Below are 11,288 nucleotides of genomic sequence, written 5' to 3' on the forward strand. Positions count from 1 at the left end.
GGGGATAACACCTTGGATGCTTCAGTTCAACAGATAGGCAGGGTAGCCAGTAACTTGTACAGGGACATTTTCTCAAACACTGGCATTGCAGTGCCCCTGGGGTCTTGCATACTTCTCTCCAGCCAGCATTCTTAAACGTGGCCCAGAGGGATTGAAAATGCAGTGCTCCTTTGTGGGGGGAAGGTACAGGAAGCAAACATGATTCAGCCACGAGGGCTCTGGACTAGGAGTTTGGAGATCTGGGTTCTCTTCCTACCTCTGCCACCCGCCCTCTGTGTAGCCACGGGCAAGTCACTTCATCTCTCTGTGCCTGCATCCCCTCCTGTCCTTTAGTCTGGTGCTTTAGATTGGAAACGTATTGGGGTGGTGATTATGCCCCCCATGATTTACATGCCCAGTGCCTGCTACAGTGGAGCCCTGGTCTCAGTTGGCTCTCTAGCTGCTATGGACTACAAGCAGTGTTTGACATTCACAACCGAAAGGGAGAAGGCATTATGTTGGAGGAGTCCCAAAGGAGAATTTTGGGCAAGGAACCTATATCAGCTGATCCTTCCCACCAGCCCAGGGTGGTAATTGAGAACACAGTTGTGGAGGGAAACTGCTCTGGCACTCCACAGGTAGATGCCACACCTTCCCTGTCTGCAGTGTTTATAGGTTTGGTTGAACAAATTCAATGCTTGCTGAAAATACCTTGCAGGCACTGAATGCCAGCTGTGCAGCAGAGTTTTAAAGATGGGTCTGCCTCTTCCAGTTGCAGCATCAGCCCACATCAGCCAGGCATCTAAGTGCCTATGTGCATGGCTGGGAGGTAGCAGCCAATCAGATGACATTTCTGATCGGTACCCTGTTGATTTTTACTGCTCTTGTTTACTTTCCTCTTGCCAGCTGGATGCTTCAGTGTTTGTTTGGCAAACACTTTCTCTGGAGTCTGTGATTAGGGATGGTTTAGTCTGACAGAACTCTGTAAAATTGCCCTGTCCTTCATTGTCAGCAAACCCCTTCCCTCCCTCGCCCTTTGGTTGCCATCTCCCATAACCACAATATTTTGTGTGCGCTGCGAATTGATTTTTCTCCATTGTAATCATCATCCCACCCTTCCTTGCCTGATTCATTCCTCGAGGTTGCAACGCCAGAATGCTGACAGTGGAGTTCTGCTAAATCAGAAGTCTCGGGACTGTAGGGAAGTGGTGACTATAACGATGCTATGTTTTTTGTCTAGCACCTTTCATCCAAGAATCTGAGTGCCCCAGGATCTCAGTACCTGTGTGAGGCTGGTCTGTATTATCCTCATTTTGCAGAATAGGAAACGGAATTGCAGGAAGGAGAAGTAATTTGCCCAAGGCCATGGAATGAGTCCAACAGCACCAAGAACTGAATCCAGCTACCCAGAGTCCTTGTCTCCTGCTGTAATCATGTCATGGCACGTAACTAAATGCCTTCAGAAGAAAGGATGTCAAATTTTCCTTGTCAATTCACTTTTAATGGCACTTCAACACTGCGGCAAATTCAGTCCTGAAAAATGGCCTTCAGCTTTACTCCCCAGTTGTGATCAAGTGTCCATAACTTAAGCCATGGAGAAAACATTACCTAAGCAAACTCTTGTCAGCCTATGTTGAAGCCACCCTGGGGAAGAAGCACCCAAGAGGAAATGGCCCTGGCCATTTAATGAAAAATGATTAGCAAGGGGCAAAAATCTGTCCTACAGCCCTAGGAACAGAATAGCAAACTGGGGGGCAGGGAAGGGCAGGTGGAGATATTTTGTATAAAGGCCAGGATCAGGTAAGAACTTGATTCTCTCCAGCCAGTGTTCTTCAACATGGTCCAGAGGGATTGAAAATCCAGTGCTCCTCTGTGGGGAGAAAGGCAGGAGAAGGTATAGGAAGCAAACATGATCCATTACCCTTCTCCAGCTGAGCCCTGTCCTTTTCCATATTGACTGGACTAATTTTATAGTTTGGGGTGGAAACCATATGGAATTCAGCCATTGCATGAAGTTTTCAACCCAAACCAGGAACATATGTTGTCTTCCATGTAGTTACATTTTGAGATTATTGTGAGGGGAGATGGAAAGTGCACAGTGCAAAACCCTTCCACGTGTCCAAAAGTTGGTGTGAGGCCAACTGGTAGTACTGCAATTGTACTCCCCTGGCATTCACAACACACAGATGTGTGCCCGCTGGTTCTGCTTACCACAGTGGGGGATCTAGAGATTTAGATTTATTTTTTGTGGGGCTTTCAGAGCTGGGTCTAAGCCACAAAGTTGAGGCTTCCTCCAAATGGAGGGTGGAAAGATGTGTTTCAACCCACCTTGACTGTACACAACTACACATAGTCCTTGATCTACCTGTGTCCACATCTATATGCACAGTCTAAGAAGTGCTGGGGCTCTTGAATACAGTGAAATATGCCCCCACCTTGTTCTTCTTGTCCACTGCTCTTCTCCCTTCTTGCATGCTTTATTCCTTTTGTAAATAGCCTATGCCAAATCAAGCTTCACAGCTGGCTCTGCTCCACGTGTTTGTTTTCTGTACACATGCAGCTTTTGCCAGCTCCATTGCACTGTTGCTCTAAGGGGGGAAAGCAGGGGCTGGTGGGGAGAGAAACAGGAGCAGGCTGCTGCTTTCCAAACTCTTATTTGTTTAAAGCTTAAGACTGTTTGAAAGATCTTTTGGAATGAGGGGGAAGTGGCAGGGGGGGGGGGGGGGAATGAAGAAAGAAAACTGTGTGTCAAGGAAAGCAAACTTTCAAGAGTGGGAGTGGGGAATGAAGAAAGTAAACTGTGTGTCAAGGAAAGCAAACTTTCAAGCTGGAGCCGCTGCTGCTGCTTATTGTGTGAAGAGCCAGCAGAGATGCTCTTAACGTCTCACTCCTTGGGTCTATTTGAGAGAGCATGCAAGTGTCAAGGGGGAAAGTGTAAAGAGGAGGGGAAAGCAGTTGGCTACTGCTCCATGTCATGCATTATCATTCTTCTACTGTGTATGTTATGACTGTGATAGTCCAGGGAATGTGAGAGAGGCAGGTTTGAAAAAGTGACTTAGTATCTTTTGTGGGAACCAACTTTATAGTTGTTAGAGAGATTAGACTAGTTTTTTGGGGGGGGGGTTGAAGCCCAAAACCTTGTCTAACATTTCTCCCAACTATACAGCTGGTCTAATAAAAGACATCACTTCACCTCCCAAATCTTGCTTTGTGCATCATTATTGCTCATTGTAAGTGGTTCAGGACAGGGAGTGTGTCTACCTGTCTATATACATGCAGTATTTAGTGTAATGAGGCCTCAGAGCTGTTCAGGAACCCTGGAACAATGCGAATAATAATAGGATTAGTACCAGGGGCTTTAACGACCTATTAGGTTTAGCTGCTGTGCTTGTTAAGGCAAGGGCTAGTGAATGTTGTGTTCCAGGTTAAACAGGAATAACGCCATGCTGTTATAAGGTACATTTTGTTCATTGACTTCAAAACATAATGTGAAGTTTTCATTATTTTCCTATAAGGGGTAGAGAAACTGAGGGACAGAGAAGGAGGTGACTTGCCAAAGGTTACACGGCGAGTTAATTGCAGGACAAGGAATAGATCCACAGTCTACATGTTCATTAATGCACTGTAATTACAGTGCATTAAGTTTAGTACCTGTTATTACAGGTACTAACTTAATGCTCTGTAATTGGTAGTACTGCACACTAGCGTAGATAAATGCTTTTTTGTGTGACACTTAATGCCCATTGGACTACTCTACTGCACATTAGCAGGGTTTTTGCCAGCTATGCTAATGAACAATATAATTAATCCAGTGAGCATTAAGCATCTTGTGTAGACGCACCCACTGATGTTTCAGCTATTGGACCAAACTACTTTATGGAGGAATCCCTTTCCCACCTATTTATATCCCCACAACACAAGTGGGAAGAAATGTTTATTCTAAATATTAGCTACTGAGGATGGCTTCCTTTCTTTTTTTGTGTCCTTGTGACAAGATATTTAGCAGAATTTGCAGATTCATCAGAATCTGACCGGCCACACCATCCATGAGCGCTCCTGCTGTGGCCTCTAACTTGAAACCTCTGGGCTGTCAATCATGCACCATAACACCCATGACGCATCGCCCCTGCTGAAGACAACTAGAAATAAGATCCTGAGCTTGGGTTGAATAATATGGCAGACAGATGGGATATTAGATTTGACTGCCTATGTAAGGTATTTACCTGTCCTCCATAGCCTTAATAGCTCAGTATTTCATTTTATTATTCTCATAGCACCCCTCTGAAATAAGGGTGTGTTGCTATTCGCATTTTGAAGTTAGGGAATTGAGACACAGAAAAATTAAGTGGCTTGCCCAGGGTGACATGGGAAATCTGTGTTGAGCTCCTATCTTCCCAGTCCTTGATTAGCAACTTCACCACTGCATAATCCAGACCAATGCTTGGGTCTAGTGCATTCACTCCTACAATTTGTTCCTCTCAGTTACTATGCTGTCTGGTCTGAATCTGAACAGGTGAAGATGCAAGGTCCTGCAAACTTGAGTCCCCTGCTATTTGCTGATCTCTGATTGATTGAAATTGTAGAGACAAATTTTACATCAGGAGGAAAAGATAGGTTAGATAGCTGTGGGACCGCAGGGTTTCCTAACGTATCCCAGTGCTCCGCAATGCAAGGGGTGACTAGCATCTGCCAGAGAATGCAGTCACCTATCTCATTTTCCTCCTGATGCTGCTGTAGGTCAGTGAAAGCAGTTGGCAGGAGTCTGAGCTACAGCAGGCACAAATGTAACCTGTCCTTTCTGAATAGCGTGTGCGCATGTGCAGAGGTGGTGGGGGGAGAGGTGTATCTTCTTAAGCCTTACAGTAGAAAGGCCAGGTGCATTATCATCTGCAGCAGGAGACATGTGGGAAGCTCACACTTGCTGCCAACCCTGCTGCTTCTCTGGCGTCAAGGGAACATGTAGTTAAGAGGCCTCCACGAACCAGTGAGTCTAGCCTCTTGCATTCATGTGGAACAATGTATTCAAAAGCCTCTACAAGAGGGTCTCCTCTGGTCCCTCTTCCATACCATAGTACTCCAGAACCTAATTAAAAAATACTCACAATGCTACAAGAAAGCAAGAAAAACAGGACACCACCAGTGGCTAGGACACTATGGTGGCTGGGAATTTGAAGCAAAATTATACTCAGATGATCCTAGGAAGTGGAGTACGCTAAAGCAAGAAAACCCATCAATCACGGCCAGTTTAACCTCAGATTCCTTCCTGTCCCTAAATATGGCAATTTAACCCTGAGCATGTGAGCAAGACCCACTAGCCAGGCACTGGAGAGTTTTCTCTGTACTTTTAGGAGCACCAGCATACCGACCTCTGGATATGGTCAATGTCCAGTGCTTCAACTGAAGGTGGAAAAAGAAACAAATGTATTCAATAGGGGGAAAAAAATTCTTCCTAGCCACCTGGTAGCCAATCAGAAGTCCTGAAGCATGAGATCATCGGACGTTTCATATATATTAGTAACCTACAAGGAGATCAAAGTTCCTGTCAGCCCCCTCATGGTAATAATAAACACTTGAAGCCATATATTACATGCGCTGATTACTACTCCAAGATCATCTCCAGCCTATTGCATTATCCCTTCCATAGATTTTTATTTCAACTCCTTGAAGGAATCCGATCTCTACTACTTGATGCAGAAGGCCATTCTGGAACTTCAGTCCTCTAATGGTTAAAATTCTTCTGATTTTCAGTCTAAATATGTTTGTATTTGTACGTGTTTGATATTATGCCAGTGTTGTCTTGAACTTAAATAGCTCTTTTCCCCTGTTATTCACCCTAAAAGTTATTTATAAGCTTAAAAAAAAGCCCGCCTCTTTTATCCTCCTCATATATAAGATACATTCTTCATTCTCCTAAAATTTTTCGTAGGCTTTTTCTGGACCTGTTCATTTAAATTGCTCTTTTTTGCATATAGACAACTGGCACTGCAGACAATATTCTAAATGGCGTCTGACAAATACCTCTTACAGTGTTACTGATATTTCCCTATCTCTAAAAATACATCATAGAATTGCATTAGCCATTTCATATCTGCATCACACTGGCAATTTATGATGATCCAATGATGACTGACCACTTCAAGGTCACTTCCTCCATTGTCTCCATACCATGAGCCTCCATTTTACAGCAGAAATTCCTGGCATTAGCCCTTAAATGTGTGACTTTATGGTTAATTTGATTATCACTTGCATTACTTTACTCTATTAGACTATTTTTTTCTGTCTGATAATTTTATCTCTGTATTCGTAATACCTCCCAATTTTGTATTCTCTTCAGAAATCACAAGAATACATCTAATTCTTGCCTTAAGGTCACTGCCAAAAATATTAAAGAGGATGGATCCCAAAACTAATCCCTGAGAACCACAAATCCCTGAGAAACACAAACAACTTCTCCAATCAGATAGTGCCTCTTTCAATACACTGCATCGTAATCTCCCTGTTAGCTCCTTATCCACCTTACAGTTACAACACTAATCTTTATCTTATCCATTTTAGCTAATAATTTCCAAAAGGTACCATATCAAAGGCCTTGTTTAAACCTAGATTGGTTTATACTCATTCAATTGCCCTTATCTAAGAAATTGGTTTCCCTGTCAAGGAAGGATATTGGATCAGTCTGATGCAATTTTTCTTACATAAAACCATGTTGTCTCATTCTGCTAACTCTACGTGCTTGATTTATTCTTTCCTTCAGTATCTGTTCTAAGACCTTACATAGACCATACTAGTGGTCCTGTAGTTGCCTCTCTCAAGATGGCAACCCTGACAAGCCGAAAAAACAGATTGCAGAAGTTGGCTCTAACAAAGCCATTCAATCTCTTCTGTTTCCTGGCCTGGGCATATGTCTACTCTTAGTTTAGACACTTTACCCTATAACTGAATAACGGGAGTGTAGGGATCAGGAGAGGGCTTCAATCTCTGATAATGAAGCTAGTTTTTTACTGACTAATGTTTTCACCCCCAGCCCTAGTGGGGCCATGTACTTTTGCACGTTTACCTTTTTAGTTTTAACATTCTTATAATAAAGGTTTAAATGTCAAAACTCTCTCTCTCCCTTTCTTTTCCTCCTCCATTTTAACAAAGGCAGTATGCCTCTGTTTAGTGCTATTCTTCAGCCATGGGGCACCATCCCCAAATTCATGGATTCATTGAAGCTGCACATGCCAGTTTAAAGAGGTGTCCAGTGCAGGCAGTGGAGGATAGGGAGGTTCCCTTATCACCACCTGCTTGCACGGGCACTTTTTGAAGGGGCACATATGACTGGGTAGGGGGAAAGGTCCCCCATCCCCAGCTTACTCGCCCATTTAACAAGCCACTTGGCCTATACAGTTGAGGATGGGGGAGTTTCCACAGGTGCCACTGCTCAAGTCAGGCACCTCTTTAAACTGGCATTTGCAGCTAGGAATGAGAAGCTCCCTCATCCCCAGATGTGCACCTGGCATCCTCCAGGGATAAAGCAGGGGACAGAGGACCTGGAGCTGCCCCCAGCCTGATCCTGCCAATTGGGCAGATATGGCTTTGTCTTGGACCCCAGCCTGCCCAGTGCCAGATCCCAATGCTCAGCAGAATGTTGGGATTCAGCACTGGACAACCCTGTCCCAGTTTGGACCCAAGGCTGTCTCCTATCCAGTCCTAAGGACTAGGCAGGAGAAGGCTATATTCCAGATTCCGGAGCTGCCCCATGTCCTGAGGCTCACTGGGTCCCAGCACCTTAAATAGCAAGGGTTGCAGAGTGATGCCAGCATTGGAACCAGAGCAGCCCCCAGCCACATTCCAGGCCTGGGGCTGCCCAGGTTCCAATGTTGACAATCAGCTGATTGTCGGCTTTGGGATGAGAGCATACTGCACAGTTACTTATAAACCAGCCACAAAGGTGGCACAAAGCACATTTTTAAGGAATATTTTTGTGGCTGGTTTCACATTTTATGATGCCATAAATTCCATGAACACATGGCATGTTGCTATTTATGACACGATTAACATGTTAATTGTGCCAGAAATGTAACATACCAGGAGCCTCAGATACAGTATTTTCTGTTGCTCATTCCCATTAGATACCATACCATTATCTTCCTACACAGCTTCATCCTTGTTGAAGATTGAATCAAAGTATTTGTTGTAATACTTGAGCCATACTTAGTTTGTTCTTCATCTCTCTCCGTTGGTATGTAGTGGCCTAACTTCTTCCCTTCTAGTTGTATTATTATGTAACTGATCAACCTTTTTCCTGCTTGTTTTTTATTCCCTTTACAGGGTCCGGCTCAGGTAAGCTTTGGGCCATTCTCACCTTATTTCTGTGCTTTCAGACGTGGCCACTCATGACCTGATATTATCCTTTCTCTGAAGTAGGCTTAAGTCTGGGTCTTGTGTGAAGGGATCCAAGGATCCAGTCCTGTGTAAGGGAACTAGTATTGGTGAAGTCTGGTCATAAATTTGTGAGCAGATGTGGTAACACACTCATGATGACGAGTATTGTTGCTGTCCTAGCTAATCTGCATGCTTGTATTTCTGAAGACTGCCTCATTAGGACTGTCTGTCCCACCCCTGTTTCAGCCACTATCCTGTTGTGTGGGTTCTGTCTTCAAGGTTAAGCCATTCATAACTATGCTAGCAGGGCAAAGGCCACATAATTTTGTGTCCTAACAAAAGAAAATGCAGTTTCCACTTGATCTTTTGAAAAATGGAAATTAATCACTGACTATTGAGAATGCTGTCATCTTCAGACCCTCAAGTTTCACCTCAGGTCCTTCAACCATGGTGTCCCTAAGGAACGTGCCTGACATGGTAGGACAGGAAAGGAGGGACGGTTATGGATTTTAATAAAACCAAAAGAGACCGTTAGACCATCTAGTCGGACCTTCTGAATAGCACAGATCATGAGACTTTTTTCCAGTTATCCCTGTGTTAAGATCAGTAGCTTCTGAGTAGCTTGGTTCAAACCCGTTTAGAGGTTCGAGCTAGGGGATAGCAGAATTGGACTGGAACCAGTGAATTTCCCAGAGCACTGTTTATGGGCAGTAATTTTTCTCTCTCTTTTTTTTTTTTTTTTCCTTCTGATCTCTGGCATAGTTTCCACGTGATAGCAGTCATTACCCTTATAACATTAATGACACCATTCAGTACCATTTGTGCATGGCAGAGTCGGAGGCTATTTATTTACTCCCATGTTCTTTTAGGTTTTCTCAATTTTAAAAAGTGGCTTAGAGTTGATGAAAAATATTAGGCTAATGGCCTCTGAGACCAAAATCCTTGATTTTAATCCCAAATTAAAGGGCAAAGTAATTTAAAGTAATCTGCAAAGGAAAATAAGATTGGGCTTCACCAGCCGCCTGAATATTACATGTTGTATTGGTGTCACTGCTGAACACTTATCCTGCCTCCTTTGGTATCCCATGTGGATTTTGATATTAACCATATTAAACTACCCTTACATTTATTGCTGTGATTTCTGGACTTGTTCCTATTGAGTCACAGCAGTGTTACTTTACATTACTGATATCATTGAACTGTGCCAAAAAATGACTAGGAACTAGTTCCCAGCTGTTTTGGGACAGTGCTACTTCAGCAGATTGGTCACATTTTTGTAGACCCGATGACTGGCTCTGAAGGGATTCCTTTGCTAGCTTGGTGACAGTTGTAGTTGACAAACACATATACTGATAAAAGGCTCAAAATTTAAAACAGCTTCCCAAGGTTTCTCCATGCTGGGTAAAAGAACCCCATTTCCTATGGAGATGAGGACGCCAGGTCATTGTTTGTAAATTCGTTTTGGCTTTGTTCGAAATGATTCCCTGTTGTGACCGTATGATTTTACTATCTCTTTGCTCCCAACTCAACATTAAGAACTGCAGTGAAATGAAATAACAAAACAAAGCAACTACAATGGAGATATTAAAAAAATGGGAGAGTAGGGGGTAGGTTCCATAGGCTTATTTTTCAAAAGCATCAGTAACTGCTGGTTCTTATTCTGTAGTGTACTTGGGCTCAGCTGTTTTGAAAACAAGAAGTTCTGTAACCAGATTCAAAGATATAGTTATTGACCAAAGTCCAATACTTTGTCCTCTATCCAACATGTTTTTACAGTATTTTTATGTGTTTATCAACTGGTGGTATTAGTTTGTGGTAGTAAGTGGTTTCTTTTCTCTTTTTTTTTTTTTTCTTAAATCTGGTTGACATCTTAGGTTTTATTTGCATCAGGTTATCAAAAAAGGGGAAGTTATGTCCGTTGCTAATGAAACAAAAGGCAGTAGCTAGTAGGGCTGTGTGAGGCTTCAGACCATGCTTCAGATCCAGAGAAGCTTTGGAAACTTTGGCATCCGAAGCAGCATGTCCAGATTGAAGTGCTGGCTTCTCTAAGTTTTCCAAAGTGGTTCGGAGCCACCTCAGAGATCCGGGCATAGGGTATAATGGGGAATCAATGAAATATCTATAACTTTGTTGTTTTTTGTCTGATTTGAATGAAACATGCAGGGGTGGTAGCCTCTGCTGAGAGCATGAAGCCTGCCAAGTTTCAAGAAGATTGGTGCAGGCGTTTTGGAGGAACTGCACCCCAAATTCTTGAAAGCAAAACTCGTGTCACGTCTATATGTTACAACACAGGGGGGTGAAAATTGCATGGGTGGTGGCCCCTGGTGAGGCCACAAAGCCTGCCAAGTTTCAAGAAGATCAGTGCAGGGGTTTGGGGGGAACTGCACCTCAAGCTGCTGATAGGCAAAATTCGTGACATGGGTGATACTGCCTGTGTTAAGGCACAGCAGGGTGACAGCTGCAGGGATGGTGGCCCCTGCTGTGGCCACAACACCTGCCAGCTGTGGCGGAGATCGGGCTGGGGGGGTTCTGGGGCCCTGCACCCCTGGCTGCTGACAGACAAAACTCGTGACATGGGTGCTTGTGCAGCTGTGTCTGTCTTGGGGCAGTTGATTGTCTGTATTGATTATTTCCTCTCCTTAGTTTGTGGCTTTGTAGGTGTTAGTCCATGCTCGTTAAGTCGTTATGTAGTAACTAGGTACTGTGCATTGAGCTGGTCCCTGAGTGAATCGTGATTAATTGGTAACTGGTAACACAGTAGCTTACCAGCGGCCTGCAGGAGTCCTGGCGGCCCGGCCCCCCACCCCAAGACAGACACAGTTGCACAAGCACCCATGTCATGAGTTTCGCCTGTCAGCAGCTAGGGCTGCAGGGCCCCAGAACCCCCCCTGCACCGATCTCCTCCACAGCTGGCAGGCTTTGTGGCCACCGCCAGGGCCCAC

General features: G+C 44.1%; 1 protein-coding gene across 4 annotated transcripts in view; it reads left to right on the forward strand.

Moving 5' to 3' along the window:
* The window catches only part of BOC (BOC cell adhesion associated, oncogene regulated), a 77,705-nt gene that overhangs the window by 17,131 nt on the left and 49,286 nt on the right, over positions 1-11,288 (forward strand). The gene's annotated exons all lie outside the window — the stretch shown is intronic.

This window comes from Alligator sinensis, unplaced genomic scaffold, assembly GCF_000455745.1.
Source record: "Alligator sinensis unplaced genomic scaffold, ASM45574v1 scaffold343_1, whole genome shotgun sequence".
Taxonomy (NCBI): domain Eukaryota; kingdom Metazoa; phylum Chordata; order Crocodylia; family Alligatoridae; genus Alligator; species Alligator sinensis.